Below are 14,639 nucleotides of genomic sequence, written 5' to 3'. Positions count from 1 at the left end.
ATTGTTGATTTTAACAAATCATTACTAAAGTTTTTGGTAAAAATTACCGTACTTTTGGTGTTCTCATTAAGTCAGAAATACGGTAAATTTTACCATATTGTAAATTTTAATTCGAGATGAGATTTTTTTTCTTTGCTTTTAACTTTTCCGAAAAAAATTTATTTCGATTTTTTGAAAAAAAAAGATTAAAGTTTTGATATTTCCTCAACTAAACAATTTTATTAACTCTTTCTAAATAAAAAAATACTTTTAAGTCAAATTAAAACAGGTACTTGACTAAAAGGAAAAAAAATTATTTCGTAATATTGCGAAGGTGACGCTTGGAGATAACTTACCTTGTTAGGTGACACTTGGAGACAACTTACCTTAACAACTTACCTGTTTGTGCCCATACATGTACTGTAAGAACAAAGAGTCTCGTTATGCCAAATTTCATTCTTATTGGTTCAGTATTTACGTCACAAATAAGACATAGAGACATATCAAACTATTAAATTTATTTTATTATTCTTAATTAAATTTACAAATTTTAGAAGAAAACCTTATCTTCATCCTCAGAATATTTTTTAAAAGTGAATAAATAAAAAATTTTTAACACAATTGTTCTTCCACTCTCAAAAATTAATGATTCACCTGCGCTAAAAATCTTATTATACTCAGAAGAATAATTCATTATTGTACTTTTAATGTATCTGCACTAATTAATTTTCTTTTCCTAATTAACCAATAAGTCCATATTCAACTTCATTTCTCCCTTTTCGTGTCTTTTTCTTTTTTTTTTTTTTGCTTTCCATTTTCTGTAGTCTGAAAAAAAAATATATAAAATTAGATAAAAGTGAATAACAAAGTTATAAATATGATAATTTTAGAATTTCAACAAACAATTTGAACTTATGAAATCATTTCTGATACTTAAAATTATTTGTATCGCTCTGGATTACAATTCTGTTCGTGCAAACTAATTATTTTCTTACTATGCCTGAACAGAAAAAAATTGCATGCTTATTTATTTCGGTTGCTGTGAAAAAGCTACACTGAGAAAAGCAAATTCTTATAAAATTACTGTGCTATATAATAATGACATTTCTAATAAAAAAATAAATTAGTTATTCGGGCAATAAAAAGCAAAATATACAATATTTAAGCCATTCATTTGGCAATTTTTTTTTCATATGATAATGGCTCACCAGAAATTTTGGTTTTCAAAATGCAGTTCTTATTACCACACATTTAGTGAAATATACAAAACTGAGCAGTAAAATTAACCAAATAAGTGGTTTTTATGCCATCCTTTATGGTATGATGATAAAATTATCAAATTTTATCTCGAATTCTAAAATCATAGTTTATTGTTAATTTACTACAATCATTACCAAAGCACGTCGGTTTAAATTATCAAGCTTTTAGTTATTCCAACAGGAGCAGAAACAAGGTAAATTTTACCATATTCTGGCAGGTTTTACAATGTTCTTTTAAGCGTAAGTTAAAGCACCTAAGGAATAAAGCACCTAAGGAATAAAGCACCTAAGTTAGGCACCTGCATTAGAATATTCGGTAGCAGTACTACAGTACATTTCACCACAAAATACGTGGAATCTGTTTTCATAATAAATTATTTAGCATCATTAACGTTAGTAAAAGCATTTCGATTTTTAGGTCTCATCTTCCAATGAAATAGGCAATGAAATAGGTTTAAGATATTTGAAGATCAAGAGGGTAAAGGACGGTTTACATTCATTAAAGCGGATTCTGAGAAGAACTATTAAGATTAAGATAATTTAACTATTAAGATAACTAGAAGACTATTAAGCATTTAATTAGATCCCCTAAAAATTTCAAAATAAAATTTAAAATTTTTTACGTTGTGAGAAAATGCAACTTGAAAATCTGGTATGAAAAGAATCGTTTTTTCCTCGAACTTCCTCAACATTCAATGTTCCTCTTTAGTCTTCCCGTTGTCTTCATCACTATACATTTCTTTATTCTTTTTGTCTACGCGTGGACGGGAATCGTTTTTCTCCGCCACGACCGATTTTCATTTTCATTGCGTAATAACTCTCGGGGAAAACATAATTTCCACGTTATTGATTTGTGAAAACTTAGTGATCCTCAAATTACACAGGAGGGCGATCTAATCATCATTTTTATGAAAAATAGCCATAAACCGTTTTTTCCCTCATATCTGCATTTGTGTATATTAAGAACTTTCTATCTTTGTACCACTCAGTCAACAGCTATATATGATTGACTTTTTGTAACTATATGTGTTTTTTACGTATATATGCTTGTATTTTTCGCAACTTTAAATGATAGGTTTTTTTACAACTATATATGATTGACTTTTTTATGCTATGTATGATTGTTCCATGCTTCTTTTTTACAGCTAAGTTGTTTTTTATTTATTTATTTAGCTACAACTTATTTAATAAAAAAAGAAGAAAAAAATATTAATATCCTACTCATTACCCGGAAGGGGTTTTCGAAAGCAAGTATCAGTGAAATTACACAAACTGTACAGAATCAATATGCACTTGTAATGACCTTCCTTCTCGTGCTGTATCGTTATTTCGCTAACTCTCTGCTATGAAGCGCGAGAGTAGTGAGTTCGAATCCCGCTTAATCACTGGATGAATATTTTTGACGTCTTTCTCGAACCTATGCTGTTTTTCATATTAAATATGGTTTTTAAACTGCTCCTCTGTATTTACAAAGAAACCCACAGAAATACGTGAATAAATCTCACTTCTATAAGAGATGGATAAAACAAACATCTATACTTAAGTTAAGTATCTTTAAAACACTTTAATTGAACATTTGAAGCTATCATTCATGTCCCTTTCCCCCTTGTTATCATTGAGAAATATGTGAGGATAAACAATAATTGACCGTCATCTTTCTCCTAACAACCATTTAATTAAAACGAGATTCATATCAACCATAGAAGTGTAATGAGTATTCTGTTTTGTAAAAGGAATAGACATCAAATAATTAAAACCATTAATAATTCCGATCAAAATTTTGGTATTTCTATTGTGATACTTCAGAGATGAGTGTAAAAACCATTTATTTGATTACTAAATGCATGGTAATAACAACTGTGAAAACAGGAAATTTTTTCAGCTTGATGTTTTTCTTTTTAAACTAGGAGATCATACATTCTATAAGTAAACCCTTATAATTCCATTCTTATCAGGTTTGTTGTCAGATTCAAATCTCCCAAATCTACTCACGTCTGAGGATTGCTTCTAGTCCTTACTGACTTTCTATCCATTCATAGCCACACCATGTCCATGGTAAAAGTACCACGGCTTCTATAAACTTAAGGTTCACAGATGGAGATTTTTCATGAAATTTTTCGTGTAATTAAAAGGAAGTTAGGGCTATTAATTCCATCAAAAATTCCTCCACGATTCGGTTCGACTTGGTATTAGGTTACTCGAGAGTTTTCCTGTCTTCAAAATTGAATTCAAAGTTATTAACGCTATTAATTCCATCGAAAATTCCGCCTCGATTCGGTTCGACTTGGTATTAGGTTACTCGAGAGTTTTCTTGTCTTCTAAATTGAATTCAAAGTTATTAACTTATGCAGATGAATATAATTCATTATTAATTCACGTCTACTACGCGAGTAAGTTTGCTAATGATTTTCTCTCTTTTTGTTGATTACGGTAGGTGAAATACTAAGGAATGAGTTCTCTTAAAGTATTGGAAACTACAAAAAGACTAATTTTAATAGCCATTAGAAAATCTATGGTGAACTTCATTTGTTGATTATGTTTGATGAAATATTAAAAAATAAGTTCTCTTTAAATATTGAAAACTATAGAAATACTAGTTTTAATAGCTATTAAATAGTCGTTTTGTGAGTTTAAAATTGAGACGTTGCAACTTGTGATGCTTCTGTATATATTTCACAAAATAAATATCCTACGCCTCATATATCATATAAAGAACTTCTTTGCCAGGAGGAGGGAAAAAATCTCTTTAGAAGTTTTTTTTTCTCGAACGAAAATGAAATGGAAAGCGCCAGCTATACAACAGCTGACAGGCAGCACGTATAACTGCTACTCTTCTTTTAGTTGAAAAGGAGGAGGAAAAAATGAAAGAAAGCCCAGAAGCAATTTTATTTTTAAAATGTTCTCGAGTCTCGTTGACAAAGAAGAAGTTTCAGCAACGGAAGATTTGGTTGCAGACGATACGGTGCCCCGAAAGCCTGCTCTTCGGCAACTGACGAAAACATACGCGTCTTTTGCTCAACAGAAATTGAGCAGAAAATGCTACCCTTTGTTTAAGCTAAAAACATTTATTTTCTTTCAGTTTGGTATACTTTTTATTCTCTAATTTATTTTCGTTTAAGAAAACAGTTTTTAAATATAATTTTTTTTGTTGATAAAACTGTTGTGACTAGTTCATATAATTGCTTTACAAAAGTCACAAAACTTCTGGGTGCAAGGATCAACTTTTTAGGAGCCAACATATAATCGAATGAAAAATAATGTAAACAGGGTTGTGGAGTCGGTGTGGGAAATATTTGCATGACTCCGCTTGAAAAAAGTTTTTTTTCTTATGACAAATATTTAGACAACTACCCCTGCTCGCTATCACTCCAACCACAGGATCTTGATCCCTTTATCACCGAGCCAGGATTTGATTTGGAGCTGTATCTCCTAATTAGGAAGGAATAGCTTTCGCAGTTCTTTTCTGAAACAAGTGAGATTCCACGTCACAGTACTATCTGTCAAACTAAAGAACTCCCCTCGCAAGGTGTGAAAAGAAAAGTCAGTGCCTATGATTACGATAAATTATTGATACAGTATATTGAGACTAAACTACTTGATGAGGTGTTATGGGTAAACATTTAGAAGAGATTTTTACTGGAATCGATTAGCAACTTTTTTTTTTTTGGCCGAAGCAAACAGCTCCAAACTCTCTGAAGAGAGGAGTTCTTTAGTTAGACAGACAATAGTTTACACTGTTAGAATTTTCCTTCTGAAATCACGGTAAAATGACCTGAAACAGTCTGCTCGTCCAACCAACTATAAAATTGATGGTTCAGTACCTTTCTTTACATTCATGGTTTCGAAATCATATAACACTGATACGATTCAAAAAACGTGAATACGCATATTTTGGAAAAGTTTCCGCAATCCGCAAGAAAATTACAGACTATCAAGTTTTTACAACATAAACCAACTGAGTTTTTGTCCTTCTATGACGAAATAAGTGGCCTAGCACAGATCGTCAAAATTTAAAAGATTTATGAATCTGCACAAATGCCCATGAACATGTAGTCTAAAACTTAAATACAATCTTTATTTCATTTCTAAATGACAAATTTTCGCTTGTTAAAAATAATGTATTGTATTCGTTTTAAAAATAAATTAATAAATTTTAATAATAATTAATAAATTTTTCAAAAATAAATTAATAAATTATGTGGTCTGAAGTCTACTTGTTATTAAGCGTTTTTAATTTTAACGAATCACAAGCCCATGTCGAGGAATTGGCTATAATTTTGAAATTAGTACGTACATGCACACACTTTTTATTATAATTACGTACACTTATAATTACATACACTTTTTTCATTTCAGATCTATAGAATATTAAGTAGGATAAAAATTTAAACCCTCACAAAGTAAGATTTCTGTTCAAAATAAATGAACAATTTTATCGTTGATATTAAAAGCATTATGTTTAAAAACATGCCTTAGTATCTATATTTTTTTCTTATTAAAAAAAAACTTACTTTTTTCTTACAAAAGTAGTTGTTATACTCCAAATACTTTCTGTTATGCTAATAATAGTTTACCAAGCATATTATTACTGTAGCTTATATTTTAGTTTCATTAAAACTTTATTTGAATGTTATTATGTAGTGTAGTTGAAAAAAAAGTTTAAATAAACCGTCTACGTTATGATATACGCCTAAAATACAGCTAATGAAAGTAATAACCATTCATCTGTGAATTTTTGGGCATTTTTGTTCACTTTTTATTTGTTCCATATGTCAAGGAATTCACCCTTAAAGTTTTGGTATTTATTTGATAACAACTTCGAAAACTGGAGATAAAATGAAAAGTAGTAATAACAGGATGCTTCTCGATAGAGAATTCGAACATCCACTCAGCAACATCCATTTAGATTTATGAATTATTATTTGTTTAATTTCTGTAAAGAAAAATTTCTGCGCTAATTTTAGATGTAAATTAAAATAATGAATCTGCGTCTCATTTGTTTATAAGTTTGACTTCAGAAGGAACAACACAGTAAAAATTTTTTTAAAAAATTAACAAATTTAATGTATTTTGTGAATTTTTATCCTATAAAAATAATTAAATATTGATTTTTACAAAAAAGATAATAATATGAATTGAATAATATAATGTAATATAATATAAAATGGATAATATAATATAATATAATATAATATAATATAATATAATATAATATAATATAATATAATATAATATAATATAATATAATAGATAATTATATAAATTACAATAATTAGATATAATATAGATTTTCGTAAAAATGTAAAAGTTACAGCATAATAAGTCGAGCGCGGCGTGAGACGTAAGACGTGCTATAGCATATATAAACAAATCAACTAATGCACGCACTTGATTAATGAATTTTAAAATATTTTAATGTGTAATATTTAAAGTATTTGAAATATTTTAATGAAATACTATCACTTTTAAAAAATGTATTGAAATAATTTGTTTTAATTAAGTAAGAAAAAAATCAATTGTACTTATTTTAATAAAAATAATTGAAATTGAAACTTATCTAGCTGTAATAATTTTTAATAAAGGTTGAAAATGGTTATTGGTGGTTTTAAAATTATTAAAAAATAAATGTAGGCCAAGCAGTCAAAGAATATAATCAAAATGAAGATGACATTGGAATTTCGACTACTACTCTAAAGTAATTCACGATGTAGTAAAGTAATTCACGAAAATGCAATTTACTTTATGTCATTTTTGGAGTTCTTCTTTCAAAACAACGCCATGTAATGAAAAAAATTATTTTTTTAAAATGCTACTTGCAAAGAAAATTACATTCATGTAGTTTGAAAAAATCAAAATGGAATAAAATTTTGATGACTTTTTAAAACTTACGAACTGATAAAATTACCAAATTATACCAAAATTTATCGGATATCATAAAGCCACATTTTTTTGCTTATTTTATGTAAACAGGCAGGACGGTGTCGGGCTTCTTATGAAGCACTCATTTACATCTAATCTTCACAGATATTCTTTTTCTGTTATGAATTGTGAGTTCCCTATTAAATATCATCTGCTTATTTTTAAAAAAAATAATGAAATCACGATTGGGAGAAAAAAATGCGCCTTTGCAGCATTTTTAACAGAAGAGCTATTAATTATAATTTTAATCATGATGATTTCTTTCTGAGGTCACACCACACTTGCTACTAATTCTTACCGATATTGTCAATTGCGGTTATAAAAAATGTCAGTCCATTTTGACTGAGACATTGTCACACATATGTACAAAATATGCTTTGAGACTAAGTTATTAAGAGGAAATATGGATTTTTATTTAGCTGCCCGCTTATATTATATTACTAATAGAAATTTTTTGCGTTATTACTTTCCTAATAACAATGGATAAAACTATACAGTTGTTTTTATTAACTAGTGTTTCAATTATTTACATTCACTAGGAGGTATAACCTTCAGTTCGCTTCCCTCACCAACTTCCATTTTTAGTCATTTGTTTTTTTTTCTTCGTAAAAATCGATATTTTTTTTTAAAAATGTATAATAATAAAAATAAAGAATGAAAATTTTGTTAATAAAATATATGTTCATTTTAAGTTTGTGATAGAACAGTTTGTTAGCATTTTTTTGAATTCAGGTTCCTGTAACGAGATGGATGATAAACTTGAAAATAATCAACTATATTTGAAAAGAAGGGAAGGACTTAGGAATGCAGGATGCATAACATCAATAAAGAAAAAATAAATGAGAAGTAATTTTACTCGTTAGCGATAAATAGATAGCGATAACCTAATATGATTAATACACTTCAAATTGAAAATGAGTTTTATCTCTCATGAGAAAGGTACTTAATAATTTCGAAGATTTCTCTATAAATATTTGTATTGAGTAGTATTTTATTTCTCTTTCTATTTTTATTGTTTCTTAGAATGTTTTTCTAAGAAGATAAATTAAATTTACTACAAAGATGGATGAATAATCATTATTTAAAGCAAAAGAAGAAAATTCGAAAAAAGCGCTTAAAATTGCAATAAGTTCGAAAAAGGAAGCTCGAGTTAAGTTCATAAATAAAAGCTGTCCTTTCAGTAGGTCGAATTCCGTCTTGTAGTTGCATTTCTGCTGTCTGAATGGATACAAGTTTAACAGAAAATAATTTTCATGCTAAAAATGAAATGCTACTTTCATTATGAATGGAATTTAATTATGGAAAGAGTCTTCTGAAAAATAAAATTTCTGGTCTTGAAGAAATGTGCAACTGTTAACTGGACTTGATTCGAATGTTATTCCCACACGAGTGAAAAAAATGAGCGCTACACCCCACTTTTAGGGTTCATGACCTCTCTTGCCATAGTGCTCTAGGATGAGCGCTACACCCCACTTCCTTAGTATGTATAAGAGTTCAATGTTCAAAAAGTTGAAACAAATGTTTCTTAAGAAATTTTAGTATTTATTTCTTGACAAATATGGGAATTTTTGAAAAATTTGACGCTTACTCTGCAACAAGCTCCAAATTAATTTCTCATTGGAAAAAGTTACAAAAAATTCGCAAAATGTCCTCCATTATGTTAATCATATACATACTCTTAAAGTAGCATTGTTTAAACTAACTATCACTTCTTAAAATTTTCGAGTATATATTTCTTCACATAAATGGGTATTTTTGAAGCAGTTGACGCTCACTTTCTAATCTGAAAAAAGTTTTAAAAGAATTCCTCATCGCAAAAAATTATAAAAAAATTTGCAAAATGTCCGCCACTTTTTAAATATACATATGCACTTCAGATAGCATGGTTTAGACTAAACAAATGCTTCTTAAAAATTTTGGGTATTTATTTCTTCTCATCTATGGATACTTTTTAAACGTTGGACGCTTTCTTGACCATGTCACCATCAAAGCCACGCCACGTTAAGAGCATATATATATAATGGAGGACACTTGGTGTGTGAATTTTTTATAATTTTCGCCATGAGTAACTCATTTGAAACTTTTTTCAGATTTTTTAGATGGTCGAACGATTAGCGTGCCTGACTGCGAAGCCGATGGCTGTGGGTTCGAATCCCGTTCAGGCCATGGATGTGCCTCTCTGTGTGTTGTTCTCTATTGTGCGATGTGTGAATCTGTCCCCTCCCTATAAAAAGGGTATCTGTGGCAGTGTGGGGGGAGTAATGCTGCTCGTTTCCGTGACTTACGCCCACAGCTACCCACTGGGTATCGTTTACTAAGTAATACTCCCGGCATCTTCCTAGGTGAAAAACATAAAAGTTCAGTGCCTGCCATTAGAAAAAAAAGAAGAAGAAAACATAATGGAGGACATTTTGAAAATTTTTTATAATTTTTTCCAATGAGAAATTCATTTGGAACTTGTTTCAGATGTGCGTGCTCTCATCCTTTAGCACTACAGTAAGAGTGGTCATGAGTCTTAAAAGTGGCGTATAGCGCTCATTTTTCCTTTTCTTACACGATTCTGAACCAGAGAGACTCTAAGAAAAAATTATTGTTCTAACACAAGAAAAGCAACTTTCTCTATGTAACTCAGAAACAACAAAAAATCAAGTCGACTCCTAAAAGATTAAATCAATGCTGACTCCTGAAAAGGACATTTTTCACCAACCGAGTAGGTACATCAAAAAAAGATAATGCACATACACGCTAAGAAGTACTTCGTGAAATGCATACATTCCTGCTCCTATTTCGTCAAATACAGTAATTTGACCATAAAATCCACCTTTACCGTAAAATATTGTACCGTAAATTTTGCAGTAATATTTTTTTATTACAGCGATTCAGTAATTTTACTGTTATTATTACGGTGCATCAGATTTTTTGTTCCGTAACACATTCCGGTAAAAATAGATTTAAGGGAAAAAATGGCCGGTACTTATTGCCATTATTTTATCCAAAATTTTTATCAGCATACTCAAAACTTGATTAGGATCATCATATTGGCTTTAGAAAACAATACAATATCACAACTTAAAAGGATGAATTAAGAAGATCTATAGGCCGGGATAGACTGGTTGGCAAAGCGCTGGACTCAAGTTTGTGAGAACGGGGGTTCAAATCCAACAGGCCGAAGATTCTTGTAGTAAATGATGACTGGTGCACGTTAAATCAGTTCCATCACAAGGTCCTCCATGTCAATCAATACCTCTCAATCAATACCTCTGGGAGTACTGAATTGGAGATTGATCATTCTCCGGTTCAGGTCAAAATTACAATCTGTGATGAATAAGTGGATGTATGAATGGTTCCGTTCTATAAACTGGTGTGAGATATGGGTGTAGCAGAAGTCAAATTCTTGACCATAGATGACTCCACTGGAAAGCAAGAATTATCAAACCCCTCTGCCTTATTGACCGATGACAACAACAACAATAAGATGTGTAAGGTGCATGCAATGACTCTATAAAACATGCACTAACTAAATCTTGCGATAATTGTTGCATTTCTTAAGGATCAAAACAGCACATGAATTTTTTTTATTCGATTCTTTTTATTTATTTTCCAGAGTAGAAAGCGTTATTTACAATTTGTAATAAGTTTTTCCTGATTAATTGTCGAAAATGCCTTATTATTATTTTTTTAACTTCCCTTTTTCCTTACTGTATTTGATGGACAACTTACCTCGATATTTTAAAGACATGGCGACTAGTAAATTTCCTTTTAAAAAAAATTTTTCCCATTTTGTTTGAAATATTTACCTACTTTCTGCTCAAAATATGTTTTGCAAATGAATAAGAGTTTAAAATATACAAAAACATTTCTTGTATCGCTTAGTTTGATGTTCTTAATTCGATTTAAAAAACTATGGTCATCTATCCTAGATTTACCTTCTATTCCTGACTATGTATTTCTAACATATATGTTTCTAACTAAATCTTTCCAACATATGTACGTTTCAAAATAGTAGGAAAGGTTTTCAGTATTTTTTATGTTCAGTTGCTTTCAAAGACCAGTAATCACATTGGAAACTAAATTACATAAGTTTTACGTCAAAAATACATATTTAGAAATATGAATGAACACATCTTATATGAATAACATATGCTAGAAATATATATGTTCGAATTTATAATTAGAAATATATATATGTATTAGAATTGCATAATTAGAAATATACATGTTAAAAAGTTTAAAAGTGTTATCCCATTATTAAAAAGTGTTATTCCTTAGTAATACAGCTTTTTCTTGTAACTTCTACTATTATTTATCACGTTTTAAACAATTTTTTAAAAACATATCAGTGAACTTAAATACGTGTATTGGGTATGCAGTTAATTTGTGTTTAAAAAAAATGTATCTCGTACTATAAGCAAGTAGAAAGAATGTGAAAGAAGTAATGATAGAGATACTACATATCTGTGAAGAGTTCCATTTACATATAAAATAGGCCAAATGCTTTTGTAAGTAAACAATAACTCACCAGGTGGTGTTTTTAACTGCACCCATATTTTTATCGCTTTTTTTTAAAATTCGATTTAAAAGAATACAGAACAGATTTAATATTTATCCAACTCAAACTGCAAATTACATAATTATAATCACCCTATTTCGAAGATTAAATTTATATAATGTAAGGAAAGAAGTAAGTTCGGATTCAAAACGAATTAACAGCGCATGAAAGAATAAGAAAAATGGGAAGAATTGTATTGTTAGATAATTCGATTCATTTTAATAAAATGATAAGTGTTTTTATAATGAATTTAAATCTAAATTTTATTATTAAGCCAATTTTGAAGGTCAGTTAAGGTTTGAATATGAGTTAAAAGGATTTGGGTAAATTGATAAAAAGTCTCGCATTTCTAATTTGTTTTAAAAATTTCAATTTAAAAGAAACATTTTACGCCTAAAAAAGTCGTTAATTTTATTTCGAGAGCAAAATTAATAAATTAAGTAAACACCTGAATAATTTTTGATTATATAGAGTAAGATGCAATTTTAATTACTCCATTCGAATTTCTTGCAAAATCAGATGCAAAAACGGTCTATACCCGAATAAAGATATCATTTTTTTTGCAGATTCGAATTTAGAACCTTCAAAATATAGGCAAGAAAATCTAAAATCTTAATAGAAAGAGAAGGAAAATGGTTCTAATAATTAAGTAAAAAAGGTAGGTCAAAATTTTAGTTCCTTTACTGTTAATTTCACTTTTTACCATATTTCACCATATCTCTAAGACTGTTTAAGTCAAGCCGAAAATTATTGCGCCAATTCATAAAACTCGTTTATTCACAGATAATTTCATGTTATCAAAGATTAATCTAATTTTCTTTGATTATTTTTTATTTTCAATAAATTTAATTAATAGTAGAAGAAAATTAGATTTTAAGGATTAATAATGTTTATGGTTTTCTATTGTTATTTTAAATAACAAAATCTATAATTTGAGCAGAATCAGTCTAACAGTTATTAAGAAAGCAACATTTAACTATACAACTTCTTAAATTTTTAAGTTGAAAAGCAACTCGACCGAATCCGCTCATACTTTGGAGTCTGTCATTTACTATTAAATTCTTAAAAATGACGTAATGATGTTCATCTTTCAATTCAAAAGATTTGAAACTATTATTAAATTTATGATAAAAGGAAGTAAATTAACTAAAAATATGTTTTGCATGAAGTTACTGAAATTTGAAGAAACGATTAACACTTAATTATGGTAAAACCTGCTGTAGTAGAGTTTAAAAAAACAAAACAGAAGGAATCATCATATATCTTACGTGTGATTAAGAACCGAAATTAATTCTTCAGAATATTCAATTTTTTTAAAACAATTATGCCAAGAAAGCTAATAGACTTTTACTGCAAAAAGATAGTATTGTAATTTAAAAATTTAAAATAAGAAATAGTCAAATGAGTATTAACTCTTAGATAATTGCTAGAGAAATATTCTAATTTTACTGAATTTGAGGCACTTAAATTTTTTTGAAGCGGATACTTAACTAGAAATAGTAGTAATAGGTCTTAAACGAATTTATTTTCAACTTCATTGGCTAATGGCTAACAATTTATTATTATCGGGATTCTAAAGGTTGGTTATCTTACAAGATTTTTTTTTAGATTCTATGTGTTTTCTAGCAATTAAAGTTTTTTTTTAGATTTGTAACCATACTGAATCATATTGAAGAAAACTTTACTAGAAATAATGATGTGTGATGCTAGATTTATTCATTTTGAGCCTCATTAGCTTCTTACTTATTGTTAGGAAATTAGTTATTTTCCAGAATTTTAGAAGGTTTTGGCTCTTTTCTTCAAATTTAAGATTGTCTAGGTTTCTAATCACATGGAAGTTATTGAATATATATTGTCAGGAAAGTAATTGAATATATATTGTCAAGGAAGTTATTGAATATTTATTGTCATGGAAGTTATTGAATATATATTGTAATGGAAGTTATTTAATATATATTGAATATTATTGTATTAATCATATTGTAATGGACATTTTACTAGAAATTATGATGTATAGTGTTAAAATTATTTATTTTTAACCTCATTAAATTCTTACTTATTATTGTAAAGATTAGTTACTTAGCAGATTTTGACAATTTGTCTTATATAAAAGGTTTGCGAGATTTTAACAACATGGGACCCTATTAAATGTAATCATATTAAATTGTGCATTTTATTAGAAATAATAACACATGAAGTTCGTATGATATATTTATATTTGACTTTATTGGATCCCACTTATTCTTAAAAGATTGGTTATTTAGCAAGTTTTGAATATTATCTGACAATTTGCTGCAAATAAAAGGTTTTTCAGATTTTTAATCACAGGGATCCCTATGGAATGTAATCAAATAGAAATGGACAATTTGCTGGTAATAATGAGCTATGGCGTTAGACTTGTTTATTTTTAACTTCATTGTCTTCTTACTTGTTATTGAAAGATCCGTTATTTTTCTAGATATTTTAATGCTTTGCTTATTTTCTTACTACTACAGATTTCCCGAATTCCCGACCCCTTGAAGAGTTCTGTAATATTAAAAACCAAACAATCCACAAAAGAAAAACGTCTATTACTTTCCTAAAATAAATATGAACTGCCTGTATTAAATTATGCATAGTTCCTTAAACAAAGCTGGCGGAACTAAAGTATCTGGATGCAGGTCCAAATATAGGTCAAAAAAAGAAGTCTCCCTTGGAAAGAACATTTTTATTACCTAGTTATAATAAGACTTTACAGAGATGCGGAAAGCATCTTAACCCTTTGAACCCAAACGAGAGAGAGAGAGAAACAGAGATCTGGCAATGATCCCTCTCTAACCAGATGAAGAAGAAAGATGCGGGGCCGCATTTTATTTTTAGGGCCCCCGTGCGTAAGGACAGATTTATGGGCTGAAATGAACGGCCCCATAAATTTCGTTTGTTGAGAGTCGTTT

The 14,639-nt window shown here is 29.0% G+C and overlaps 1 protein-coding gene across 2 annotated transcripts in view; it reads right to left on the bottom strand.

The window, feature by feature from the left end:
• Positions 1-765: 765 nt before the first annotated feature.
• The window catches only part of LOC107456536 (uncharacterized), a 138,454-nt gene continuing 124,580 nt past the window's right edge, over positions 766-14,639 (bottom strand). For both annotated transcript variants that reach the window (XR_011636575.2, XM_016074417.4), the window contains exon 2: positions 766-804. The gene's annotated coding sequence lies outside the window, so the exon portion shown is untranslated. The remainder of the gene's footprint in view (positions 805-14,639) is intronic.

The sequence above is a fragment of the Parasteatoda tepidariorum genome, chromosome 1 (genome assembly GCF_982258835.1).
Source record: "Parasteatoda tepidariorum strain Cologne lab strain chromosome 1, Ptep-v5.0, whole genome shotgun sequence".
Taxonomy (NCBI): Eukaryota; Metazoa; Arthropoda; class Arachnida; order Araneae; family Theridiidae; genus Parasteatoda; species Parasteatoda tepidariorum.
The sequence above is the reverse complement of the archived record's forward strand: the minus strand, read 5'-3'. Positions and strand labels throughout refer to the sequence as shown.